At 40.6% G+C, this 14,185-nt stretch overlaps 1 long non-coding RNA gene across 1 annotated transcript; it reads left to right on the top strand.

Annotated features, from left to right (window-relative positions):
* The first annotated feature begins 497 nt into the window (after positions 1–497).
* On the top strand, positions 498–13,561 carry LOC135312621 (uncharacterized). Its single transcript, XR_010372245.1, has 3 exons — positions 498–722; positions 3,394–3,593; positions 6,069–13,561. It is a non-coding gene; the product is annotated as an uncharacterized LOC135312621 (long non-coding RNA).
* Positions 13,562–14,185: the final 624 nt, after the last annotated feature.

Here is a 14,185-nt window from a genome sequence, read left to right as displayed (position 1 = left end):
CTTTTCCACCCGCTGCCAAGGAGTTACTTAGAGTTTGCTTTTCCAGAATGACATGGGCTAGTGCTGCTGTTCAAATAAAAACAGTGGTTTTCCTTTTCTCTAGTAACTGAAAATTCAGACCATTGTAAGTGAGGCAGAAGAAGAGGTGCTGTCTCTTATTTATCTACTTTTTCATTATTGTTATTATTATTATTATTATTATTACTCTTTAAGCTTTATTGACAGTCTTAGTATTAGGGACAGCTAGGGATTGGAATCACAACCCATGACTTGGTTAAACCACAACAACATGAGGGTGTTCTTGATAAGTGCAGGGAAGGGGCCAGTACAAAAAGCTTGGATGTTTGTCTTATCAACAGAACCTGCTTCTACCACAGTATAAAATAACTGAGCTGTTACAGAGGAGACCTTGACCTGCATACCAGTACACGTTGTGGAATTTGTGTACTCATACAATTGCAGGATGGGTCTCTATGCTAATGCTGAGGCTGCTCTTTTCTATCTCCCAGGATGTACGTGTAAAAGACATAACAGTGACTTCAAATCAACACTGGTTATTTAGTTCCAAACAATTCTTGTCTTGAGGTTACTGACTGATACTGATTTTTCTGGGTGTTTGCATATGTCAGGAAAAAATAGCTTCCTCGGGATGTATCAGTGAAGTTCTGCTGTGGGTCGCCGATATAAAGAGAATGTAGTGGTCTTCTCAAGCCCCTGTGCAGGTATGAATAAAAATTGGAAGCATGCTCCGTTGTCAAGGGTTTTGAATAAAAGATAGTAATGATGTATGGTCCTAATGGGAAGTTGGATCTTGGATCAGAAGGTTTTATTATGGCATCCTTCAAGAGAAAGGGTTAGGCAAATTTTCAGACAATTAATTTAAATTTAGAATAAACTGTTAGAGTCTTTAACAGAAGTTGCATGTGTGAGCTTTTGAGGATAAGAAGGGGGATTTATATCTACTAAATATCTTTACCAGGACTGTGGAAGACCAGGTTGTTCAACTGATATTTGGGTATGGGTTTCCTACACTGTCTTACATTGTATAGACATCCTTCTTACGAATGGATTATCTCTGGCTTAGAAAAGCACATTATATGCTTAAAAACACTTAAATACAGTTCTCAATATGATATTTTCCTGGTATAGATAGCATTTCTGAGGTAGGTTTATGCATTTCTGGACACTGGAATCACTGATACCGGAGACAAAAGATAAGTATTTCTGCTATTAACATTTTCAGATTGTAGGTATTCTGCTGCCATGAGATAAGCCTTTGCCATTCCTAGGGGCAGTTGAGTAATCTGAGAACCTTTGTACTCTTGTGTGAGAAGGCCTTACCAAGCCCTGTGGAGCCTAAAGCATTATATTTCATCCAGAGGTCCAGTCCTTGACAAAAACCATCAGGCATTGGACTGGGAGAGAAATATTGCCAGCAATTTGCCCCAAATGCATAAAAATGGGTAGAATGGTGGCAGCCATGGTAGTGAGAGCAAGAAGTGCCCTGGGGTTGCGGCTGGGGCCTGAGAGGCCATCGCAGCTCCTGTAGCTTGGGGTTGCTATAGGGACAGCTGGGCCTGTCGGGGCAGGGAGCTGGCACATCAGTCATCTGCTCCCTCTGTGCCTTGGCCCGGTATTTTTGTTGACTATAGAAACCTGGGGAGAGGGGGCCATTTTGGTGCTGGAGCTGGAGAAGGAGGGCCCCAGCTCCTCTCTCAGATGAGGGGCTGCAGTGGAGGATGGCAGCTCTGGGTCGGTAAACCAGGTACTGGATGGGCAGTGCTTAAACGATGGAAGTGTTGAACAGTCAGCCTTCAAACCATGTGTGCCGACAGGGGCTGTCCATTCCCAGAATAAAACTGCTGTTTGCCTTTCTGTGGGGCAAGTGGCTGGAGGGAAGGGGAAAACTGCTGAGCCCGGTCCTGTCGGCAGCTGGGCATTTTGCATCTCTCCCTGCTTCAGAGGGAGGTGGGGAGCTGAAAAAGCTGTCTTGCTGTCCCAGCCTGGAGCTGGGATTTGAGGAGGGAAAATAGGAATGGATGATATGTGAGTTTACATTAGTTGACATGGGCATATCACTTGTATTTCCATTTGGAAGATTTAATTGTATTTTAATAATACTTTTGTGCTGCTTTTTTCTGGAGCTTTAATTTCTCTAGAGCATGTGTTTTCACACACTAAAGCAAAGCAGATGCGCTTGAGCATAGGCTGAGGGAGTCAGACCAGATACAAAGGAGGTGTATCCCAAACAAGTTTTCTTGCTAGAAGAATCACAGAAAATTTGTTTGCAGATTATATCTCAGTGTGGGGGGTAGGGGATCAGCTTATGTATTTGTTAGCGTGTTCAAAGTTCGAGACAATTGTTAATCACATAAGTCTTCAAAGAAAGGTACAGTGATGAATAATTCTGCAGAAACCGCAGTGGTGAAGTTAGCCTTGTACACAAGTGTTGGCGAAGTTCAGCTCCATGAGAATTAGGCAGGCAGATCACAGTGAGTTTTGCTGGGATCTGAATGCTTCACGTCTTATACTCCAGAAAAGTTCTGGCCTGGAACTCCATAAACATATATTTGGAGAAAGCACAGTGGTCAGAGCAGTCATCTTCATAAGAACAACATGTTTTGGCTTAGTTAAGTGCTTGCTCTATTCTTTTACAGATGCTTGTTTTGATTTGTATCTTGCATGGTTTTGTTTGTCTTCTCAGATGAAACTGTATATTTCTTTTTTTTTTCCCCTGAATGTTTTGAATCTAGCTATAAAGGGCAGCAGACAAAACCACGCAATGATCCCAAAAAAGACTAATTGGTTTATTTACTCAAAAGCCATGTTCTTTTACGCTGAGTTATGCAAAATTGCCACAACAGGTTTTGTTAGTATTTGAATCTAGGGTCATATTTTATGGGTAGACATTAAGGAAACTGGACAAAAGATGTAGGTCAAACCGTATAATTAAAAATACAGACCAGCAAATTGTATCCAACAATAGTTCACTTTCCTGCTGCTAATGAAATATGCTAGCACAAATTAATGGCTTGTTACTTAAGCCTGCTGGAAAGATTTTGTCCTAGTACAAAAGGCATTCAGTTTGAGCATGTGTGTTACAATCTTCTAACCAGCAAAGCTTGGGGCTGGACATAGCTATAAATCCAGCGTGTTCTGGGAATAGAAGCTGGCAAAAACACTCCTAGCAAAATAATCAGGGCAGGATCTTGCTGGGATTTGGATACTGGCTAACGTAACTAAGTGCAGATGTTTATGTGGACTGAAAGACATTCCCAGAATAAGGATATTGTACAAACACATGATGATTTTTATAGCAGAAAAAACCCAAGGAAGTGGGGATAAGAAAACACATGCTCTTATTTCTGATGAAGCATTTTCTGTTTTCCTTAGCTTGCCTGTACTGAAGTGGACAAGGCTGCCTCTACCGTATCCCCCGCTGAGACCTGTTGGAGCTTCTGCATGTGGCTTGGGTTGTGGCTCTGGTGCCTACCTGAAGGCCTGCCTGGCCTCCCCATGTGGGTCCTGTAGTCTCTCTTCTGTCAGCAGAGAGAAGCAAACTTTTCTGAAAGTGCAGTGTATCATACCCTAAGGTAACAGCTAAGATAGGTGAGATGATTCTTATCCCAAATGCCTTGTTCTCTCATTTGGCCAGATAAATTCTAATGAAATGTGGGGCTCTTTCCTTTGATTTCTGGACATCCTGGACTAGTTTTTCAAAAACTTCAGAAATACTGGGTAAGTTCTGGGCTGCTGACAGTTTGGGAATCCTGTGCATTGCCCTGCCTACAACTGGTTTTCCTCCTGTTTTCATGTCCGCCTCTTGTGCATTGGCCTAAATGCAAGTGCCTGTCCTGAGAACACACTTACCATAACTTCCCCATGATGAGCAGTCTCACTGATCCAAAACTTGGAAATAGCGGGCTCGGTGCTCTGTGGTTCAGGAGACACAGACTACTATAGGACTTTATTTTGCTGGTACTTAAGATGACTTCTTTTTGCAACCTGAATTTATTTATGGGAAGATTTACTATTTTGCCAAAAGTTGTCCTTTTTACCCAGAAATGGTAATTTATATTCCCGTTAGATTTACAGCCATATTTTAATTATTTTTATCTGAGCTCCACTGCCTGCATAGTTGCATCATTTCTTTTCTCTTGGCTCCTTCTTACTTATAAAGCTGAAGAACTGCCTATTATTTATTTTCCTTAGCAATTTTTAACTTAGCTGGTATTTTTTGCTTTAATTCTGGGCTTCCCAGCCCTCCGATTTTGTTTGTTTCTTTGTTTTTTACCTGTTTTGGTTCTCTGCCTACTCTTGATGACTTTTTAGTTGGCTCCACCATCCTTCCAAACTATTCCCCTGCTTTTATTTTGAGGGCAAGTTCCAGTTAGCTTTTTATCATCAATTTAAAGATTCTCCAGCTTCTCCAATGTTAAAATCTTTGAGGTATTAGTTGCATGATTTTTCTAATTACTGTTATTGAGTTCTCTAAATTAGCTCTTTTGGACTTTAACACTTTACATATACGTCTGTTTTTTTCTTCCATTCTAACCCAGATTATGGTAACTTTTTAAATGTTGTTACCACTTATGAAAACTGTCTGAAATAAATGTCAATCCATTAAAAAAACCAGACTATCCCATCACCTTTACCATAAATTTCCAAAGCATCTCACATCCTGCTGCCAAAGTGTTTTTGCTCTTCTACCTTGTTTATACTATGCTTGTACTGTCAGCTTTCATGTCTTGCATCACTAGTTCAAGCTCTAACCTAGGCATCTCTTTGTAGTGCATGAATATACTGGCCGCTTCTCACTGATTTCACCCAGATCCCTGGTTGTGTTCGGTAAAATCTCTTAGTCTGATTTTTTAGGTAACACTTCCTTCCTCATTTTAGTCATCCTGTCCCCTGGTGTTTCTTTGTATCCTTTTTTTAACCTTTATTCCTCTTCTCTCAGCTGTGGGATTCAGGTGCAGGGATCTGAATTCTCCGTTTCCTTCCCATGGTTGCTTAATTTGCAGCTCTTATCAGCTTTGAGGCCGGTCCCATAACAAGGGACAAGAATTTGTCCAAGACCTTAGGATACCATCAACCAAGAAAAACCCTACAAAGGTCCATCCTACACTGCTGTATTCAGCCTCTTGATCATCTCCTGTGTTTGTCAAGTCAAACTGTGTGTGGAGGAACAGCTGTTATCTTTTAGTGGTCTCTCATGAAAGAAAAAAGGAGAAACTGTGCCCAGAGCAGCCAAAGAGATTCTGCAAACCATTGAGAAACAAATGCTACAGATAATTGCTCTGTGATTGCAAATGAACTAACCTCTTCTTCCCCTTTGGCCCCAAGAAAGAAACCCCAAATCTTTCAATCTTTTCACAATGACTTGCTTCTTCCCTTAAAAAGACAATTTCTTTTTTCTTTCTAATTGATCATGCCCTTCACTGCCAAGTGAATAGAATAACTGTACTTCTAGATGTTGGGAAGAGAACATGACTACTTTAGAAATTCTTACAAAGCAAGTGCTCCCCTGAGTGACTTTGGTATTAGCAGATTATTTGCAGACACTACATTTGTCCAAAAGTGGTATTTCTTACAAATTCCCTCATTCCTTATATTCTGGTCAACGTCAAATAATAATTTCAGGTGAGAAAAATGGGGAGAAAACAGATTTTGAATGTCAGCATATTTTGTTTTGGACTAAATGTAAGCAAAAAGTTTCAATTGTTCTTTTGTAAAATGTTTTTTTCAGCACATCACATTTCATGTTTTATTACCTAAAATTTCTGAAGTGTCCTTATAAAACTAGGTGAAGGAGGGTGGAGATGGCAGTTGTTAGTGGGATGCAGGAGGATACCTGAGAAAATTTTTGGCTGGAAATGGTTTTTCTCCTATTTTCCTCAGGCTGGGATTCAAAATGGGAAAAATCACATTCACCCAGTTCTGTTCCTAATATTAAAAGAAAAGTCTTTTTGTCAAAGGATATGCCAAATAAACAATTCTCTAATGAAGTTGCTACATATTATATATTGTTTATATAGGAGTGGGAATTTGTGCTTTTATGTGGACAGTCTTCCAGGTCCAGAGTTCACAAGTGATTCGTCCTTGAGAAAGGAGCCGCTTCTCCACCGGATGGCCTTTTGGTCTGCCAAGCTGAAATAGGCAAAATGGATGAAGTATACCAGATCTCTTCTACTGAGAAGGTCCAGCAGCTGGAACAAGAACTAGCAGCACCACTGGCAGAGCTGAAGGCAGAAACAGAAGAGAACAGGATACTCCAGGGAATACCCAGTAGGGCATACAGGTAACAAGAATTTCCTGGGAATGAGGGAGAGAGTGGTATTATAGCAATGCATTGTATCTCTTTTTGGGTTTTATTTGGTCATGATACCAAAGTCATGTCATATATAACTGTTCAATTTTGAGACCTGAATGCACACATGGGAGCCAGGAAGAGCAGCTTTTTCATTGTTTGTCTACTACAGAATTACGGTTGTAAGGGAAGAAAATGTTGAAACATAAACTAAACTGATTTCATGTTGTGTATCGCAAACAAAACTTGAAATCTCTATAGCATGTCAAGTATTTCCTTCTTACAGTGAAGAGGAATTAGCTTCCAACATAACGCTGGGATGTATAAACAGAATGGTCACATATAAGACAGCCACTCCTACTTTCCTCGGTGATGATGACATGCAAGCTATGACAATGTACCCATGTTTGGCATTATGCTTCAAGGAAGCTGTAGACCACCTGGAGAATATGTGGAGGAAACAGAGGTGAAGAACACCTAACTAGGACACTTGAGACAAAAAAGAAAGGAGCTGGACTTACATCTCCACTCCATTTTCTCTGGGTTATAAATCTTAAGACACATGGGAGATTGCTGTAAAGATGAAGGGAATAAACTTGCTTGCACTTATGAAGACAGAAATAATGGGCTAAATAGAAAGCTTTCCAAAAATTGTGTTAATTAAACACTAATATCTGGTCTAGGATGTTGCTGACCATCCTTGCCTGGAGGCCCTTAAGAAGCGGATAGACAAACATCTTCAGGGAATAGATTTACTTTTCCCTGCCTTAGAGCAGTGGAAGTGGAACATGGTCACAAAACCTCTCCTGGTCCTACCTCTTTAGGACTCCAAAGTGTTCCAGCATAGTTTCCCCTGTATTGCTTTTGGACAAGACTCAGGAGCCCTTTTTTTTAATGGTCCAATTTTCACCTATGTTTTTAATTTGCATACATTCATTTTATTCAGTTAAACAAAAATTTTGTAATGTATGCTTGCTGTAAGTATATGGATACATGAGAATTAAAAAACAGCTCTCCTCCAGAAGTTTTCTCAACCCCTCCTTCTGTGATATGGGCGTATTAGGAAGGCAGTTGTCTGAATTGTGAAGGGTGCTTGTCAAGGAGCTCCACTGCATAGTTGTGGGTTGAAATATGTGCCCATAAAATTGACAAGCATCCAGATGGACTTTGAAAGGGCTTTGACTAAAAATGGAGGTGGAAGAAAAGAGTTTGCCAAAAAATGTCTGCTAATGAAATAAATTCTGCTGCTTTAATATAGGGTTTTCATACCATTAAACTTGCTTACTGTTAACTTCACCATCTGAATTGTGTTGGGCCTGACAAATATTTGGTTTACACCAGCTTGAATGTAACATCCTGTTGAAAGGTTTTTTTCTGCAGTTCTCTTACAAAGGATGCATCTTATTTCAGAAAAGAAAGGTAGGTAATACTGAAGAAAGCCTTAAAGGTAGGTAGCTAAAACATACACTGGCTTAAAAAAACCCTCTTTGCTCTTTACAAAGTAGTAACTGAAAATTAAAATCAGAGAAAGTGATATGATTTTTGGAATCTGAGCCTGTAAAGACAGAATGGGAGGTGTCATAATGTTGTTTGCACAGTAGTAAAATAGCATAACCTTCCTTTTATTTGAATAATAATATGGGCCTTGTATTTTTCTGTATTTACCACTTTTTTTAATATATCCTGAAAAAGATCTCTAGTCAACATGTGCTCCGTTTGCATTTGGCAGAAGCAAAACCTCTTGTTATTCAGGCTGATGTCGTGCAGAGGGAGTTAGAGAGCTGCTGGAGAAGGGAGCATACAGCAGCAAACCTGCCTCTGCTGCTGCACCAGGTAGGGCTCCCACTTGCTTCGAATACCCAGGAGCTTTCCTCTGGCCCAGGTTGCACTATGCACATTTTAAAATAAAAACAGTATGAAACTCCTTCCTGAAAACGGGCGCGAAAATGTCAGTGCTTGCAGTTCCCTTGCACTACGTGAAAATTTCCTGTTCTCTTACTTTGAAGGACAGGAGTCGAAACCAGGTCAGATGGGCTGGGGCAAGGTTCTCCTTGTTCTCTGCTGCTTTTGTACTGTTATAGTACGTCTGTGTTGCGGGTTATTTTTAGTTTCATTTTTAAAGTGGAGTTCAAATTTCTAGGTCCAATGGACTGAATTCTGCCATTTTTCATGTATTAAAGTTTTTTTCTTTTTTTCATTCCCACAATAACACTTCCACTGGGACAACTTAGGGGAAGTACCCTTCAGGGATAAATATAACAGCACAGTGGCCATTGGTGACTTATTAGCTGTTGTTTTGGTGTTATTCTCTAATGCTAACGATGATCTAGATACTGCTTAAGTTTCGTATAACGTTAAGCTTCTGTTGTTTACAAAGGTGTGATTTGCTGATTATTCCTGATGTTATTCAAGTTTTTTACAAACATAATTATTCAACTAGTCCAGAGTAAATATTTGCACGTGCTTAGATGGAGGAGATTTTGTACGCACAGCAGTGTTATTGAACAGCTTTATCCTCTCTATCAGGTAGGAACCAAAAGCTAGGATCTAGCATGTATTTATCTAGCACAGTAGCTGTTCATGAGAAGAGAAGTGTTAGCAATGGCCTTTTTTGCCACCCAGATAAAAAGCTATTAACATTAAGGGTAATTTGCCAATGGACATTCACTCTCAGCTGTCTGCTTATGGTCAGTATTAGCTGATCGGAGACATTCACTATTTGGACTGAAATTCCCTTTTCCTCATTGCGTTGCAAATATAATTCGTAAGCATTAGGAAGGAAGTAAACCTTTGAGATTACTCTCAAACTAGGATTCCACATGCAGTGGGAATGTGACGGCCTTCTAGCTAATAAGGGAAGAAGATGCAGAAATGCAAAAACAACAGTGTCCCTTCTATATACATAAACAGAAGCAAATTGGTCACATCATGGAGGAATACAACGATGCAGTTCAGAGGGCTGCAAGACTTTCAGCAGCAAGGGAAAGTTTCCTGACAGGAAAGGAAAAGCCAGTAGATGTAGTGACACAGGAAGATCTGATGATTTACACCCAGTGGTTAGTGTGTCACCTACACTCTCCAAAGGGCATTCACTGTTTTCTCCAGATAAGATGAGCGTTTTTTGAATAGTGAAGTATAATTATGGTACATTCAAGTCTTGGATAAGAAAGTAAACTGAGGAAGATCAAATTCAATGTAAAAGAAGTCTAGAGGTTTGTAAGTAATGAGCTAGACTGCATACATATGACTTTCAATTCTTTTAGCATATTGATTTTGCTAGAAAGGAAATACTACAATGGTAAAGCTGAATAAGGTAAGTGGAATAATGTGCTCCCAGGGTGAATTGTAGGTAGTGTTGGGCTGCTTGGATTTGAGGAGGTCCAGGATGAGAAGGAGAAATCCTGGAGAGACTTCTTTTCTGTATTATTACTCTGATGATATTTTGATAGAGCAGGACACTCTCAAGGGACTGCGTCATGTCAATGAACAGTCCTTAGATTTGAGGAATGTTTAAGTGTCACCTTTCGAAAACAAATACGAATACTTCCGTATTTTATCTGGTTTCTTTAATGATCTTATTATATGAGTGCTCCAAGTAATTGACAGTGAATAGACTTCTGGAACTATACGTAATAACTATGGTTTGCTTTTTCTCTTTTGTCTTTTATTTTATTGCAGCTGCATATTTTGTATGCTTTCTAAATGACTGAGAATAACAACAGGTATGTTCTTAACTCCAGGTTCTCCAGCATTTGCCTATTTCTCACAGAATGAATGTGGCTGATGAGAAAAGTCCTGATGTGGCCCAAGACAACTGGGACAAATTAAGAAGTCCTTTTGACAAGAATTCAGACATTTTTAATATTGAAGTGTTTCCATTTTCAAGAGTTTGAAGAAGAAATGATGAGAAATTGTTTTCCTTTAAAACCACAAGTCCTACAGATAATGCATTTGTTGATACATATTCTTTGAGAACGGTCAACAGTGCAAATGTTGCCATCCTTGGTTTGTATGCTTGAAAAATTGGGAGTGTAGCTTTTAAAGTCAGCAAGAATCCTGGAAATCCGTTGTCCAGATTCCAGGGTGTGGGGCCCTGAATCTGCAACAGTCACTCCTCTGGCCTTACCGTGCCCTGAGATGCTGAAACAGGCGGTTGGGAAGGATACTTGTGGGATCAACTCAGTGGAGAATCCGGGATGTGGTCCTGATTATGCCAAACCCTGAAATGCACCCTTCCAACTTTCTGCAAGAATATTATTTAAAATTTTTCTGTGGGTGGCCTGTTTCTGGAGAAACTAAGAGAAAAGCACTATTGTTCTAAGACTTAAACTTAAGTATCTCAAAAAAAATTGCCTTGTGGCTATTTTCAGGTTCTCTTGCCTTTTGGAGGAAGGAAGGGAGTGACGTTGCTTGTGTAGAGTTACCCATGTGAATGGTACTTAAGCAAGCAAAGCAGCATTTCTGTTGCAGATTGTTTAAAACCTATGATTTAACCCGTGCGGTTACAGAGTGGGAACAGTGTGGAACTGTAGGAGCTCACAGGGTAGTCTCTAGAAAAGCACAACCCCTTGCCCCTGGGGACTAGGCAGGGTGTACGCCTCCTCCTTGCAGGCAAGAAGTGGGCTGGCCAGGGTGGAGGAATGAAAAGGAGCTATAACTTGTCCTCCCATCTCCTTTCTCCACCAAAGACTTCTACCACAAGGGGTGTACCTGTGGGTCTGCATCCGGGAGCAGGGCACAGCCCTGGCCTGGAGTGGTACTGCCCAACCAGTGACTGAGAACAATGCTAAGGGAAGTGCAGACTTACCTGGGACAGATAAGAGGCCTTTAACCTTTAGTTAGTGGTCTAACTAAGCTCTAACTGGACTAACTGGCTGTACTGGTGCTGCCCTCTTTCACCCCTTAGGCCCAAGGGGGTCTCAGGCACGGCTTGCTGGGGAGATATGGCAGCACTGCCCCAGGAGTACAGCGCTACCGGTGTTAAGGTGCAAGGAGAGGAGAGTTAAACTTCCCTCCAAATGAAGACCCTTGAACAGGCCAACATTTCTCTCATAAGTGGGATAGGAGAGGAAGAGGTGATCTGTGATCTCAGATACAGTGGGCTAATAATGCATGGAGAAGGGCGCAAGACCTACAATGTTACAGAGTTCACCTGAGCCATTCATTTTTCCAAGAAGTAGACCCTTATTGGCATTTAAAAGCAACTCAGAAGTGCTCTAGCTCATTTTGATCTTCAGTATATAGTTATCTAATATGTGAGGAACTGTACCATATTATCATCATAAGCTTCATTCATCCGCTATCTAGATCTGAGTTCACAGATGAAACAACAGAATGATTAAACAAGACATTTAAAACAAAGCTGAAGTAAAGCATGGAATAGAAACGTGGATGGCCTTTTATTGGTGAAACAATGAGATAATAAATCAGATTACATGTAGTTCCACTAAACCCTGAGAGTTTCGCTGAACTTGAGCATCTTTGCGTGTATCTACAGTACCGATTAGCACTAGGTGAAGGAGAATCAGTTGATACTTCCTTGGACTTTCAAATATCTTTGGAAAAGAACTAGCAGATAAAGTGCTGCTGTTTGTTATGGCTTGATCTGAGAAAATTAAAAAAACAATTGGAATAATGTCCACATTTCTCTGTTGAAAGATGATAGTATAGGGCAAACTAAGACTCTATATAAAAAGCAGCGTTAAACATGCTTGTTGAATGAGCTGAAAAAAGAGAAAAAAAGGTAACAAAACTTAGAGGAACACAGTTGTTTTGGCTTTTCAAGGATGAAGAAATACTAATATCCTCCAAAGCCTTGAGCAAGCCTGAGATGAAGTAAAGAAGGAGGAGAAAACATTTCATTTCTTCTAAAAATGGGAGCTATGTTGCCAACAGACTCTTCAACACTGACACGAGGCCAAATTCAGCCATCCCCAGTACACCCTTGTTTCAGAAGTTTGTGATAGCAGCATCATGCCAGAATCAAATACCGGAGGAGTGACAACCCTGAAATAGTAACATACTTGAAGTTCTTGTGGCATGTGAAGATCTGGGAGGTGTGTGTGTGAGAAGAATGTTGTACACCCCTGAGCCACAACTCTGTTCAGGCAATAGGATTTGTTAGTTGGTGTCCTTTCTGTGCTGGAAGATAGGCACTCCTCCAAGGACCATGGAGGTGCCCCAACCTGCAACAGCTATTAGTCTTTCCTGGTCTGGTGGAAGGCCCTTTCTTAAAATAAAAGTGAAAATAATAAAAATCCATACGAGGTGGGTCATCCCGTCCCTGTGCCTGCCCCCGCCCGTCACATTCCTTTCTCTGACATGCTTCTTCCTCAGGACAAAAAAGGGGGAATTACATCATTGTGTGGATGCAAAGCAAAGGGCACTGACAGCATTGCTTACAGTCATCTTACAGCCTTATTGCTTAAAGTGTTGGTGTTCTCCAGATGGTCTCATGATGGCTTTTTGCAGAACCCTGCCACAAGGACACTGGGTTCACTTTGCCCCGACACAGCACTGAAATTGAGGAGCTGAAACCTCAGCTCCAGCTTCGCTTTCTCATTTTGGTATTGACTACAACCTTAAGGATCTTAAGAACTCAGCTGATGAGATGGAACTCTTTTACCTGGTAACTGAAATGTACTTTTCAATATTTATTTTTTTTTAAAAAAAAGGTCTTTAAAAGTTTGGAATGAAGTCCCATTTGTTACAAGTCAGTGTCTTGCGTCATGGAAAAATAAGATTGTGGGCATTTTCACTCTTGCAAGCAGAAAGGCCCGGCTCGCCCTCACTAATCTATAGTAACTGCCGATGTTTGTATTTTCAGCATCATGGCTTTGAGTCCACACCTTTGCTCCCCCACTTGTCCTTTTTGTGCATTTTTCTCGAGTATTCTTGCCCTTGTTTGGTGTGTCCCCAAGCTGTGGTACTTCCACTAGAGGTCGGCTGTGACACACCATCGCCCAGGACCTCGCCCAGCCTCCGAAGCTTAGGGGTTACCAGCAGGAAAACTGGTTTTTGTCTTTTCTGTAATCCAAAAGGCAAAACCAACTGAAAATCTCCACCGTGTGTCCAGGGTATCAAAGTGATGCATAACTGTTAAACGTAAATAATGTACTGCTTTTAAATACATGGCTTGCTTTACAAATCAGGCCTTGTGTAAGAACAGGTAGTACAGCTGAAAAGGACAAAGGTTTGGTTACATCAACTGGTCTGTAAGTCTCTCATCAAATTAACATTTGACTAGTCCAGCTGGACTCACTGAACTACCCAAGATAAGCATAGGCAGACCTGTTTACACAACTAGGCAATGATGTAAATTACCTTCACTGTAGGTTTGCAGCGATTTATTAGTTTTTTGAACAGGATTTTCAAAGCAGCTCTTCAAGGCTAATGCTATTCCCACTGAAGCCAGTGATAATAAATTTGCCATTGACTTTGACTGAATGATGGTGTTTTTGAAAATCCTGGTCTTCTTTTTGGAGGCTCCAGAGTTAACAGCAGGGAGTTTCATTTGTCTGCTGGGAAGGAAAGAAAACACAGGACCAGAATGTCTCCTTTGTCACTTTATCGCGCCATTTGTTTATTTTTTTTTTCAGCTGATAATATGCAGTATTACTTTGCTATAGGTTTTAATAGTTGACTTGGGAAATTTATAACAGTACCATCTCCTTTTATGCTTTAGGTTGTCAAAAAATTTAGAAGTGTCTTCTCCAAACAGCAGACAATGAGAACATTTCCTGTTTATGACACAGGTTTCTTGGTTAGAGAATTGGGGCATGCTAGATCCAGCCAGGGCTCTGAAAAACAAGAGCCAGCTGGATCCCTTTTTTAAAGGTAATTATGAGGAACTTTCCTTCCTCAGTTGTGTTAGTC

Source organism: Phalacrocorax carbo, chromosome 3 (genome assembly GCF_963921805.1).
Source record: "Phalacrocorax carbo chromosome 3, bPhaCar2.1, whole genome shotgun sequence".
NCBI classification, from domain to species: Eukaryota; Metazoa; Chordata; class Aves; order Suliformes; family Phalacrocoracidae; genus Phalacrocorax; species Phalacrocorax carbo.
This window is presented reverse-complemented; position numbering and strand designations above follow the sequence as displayed.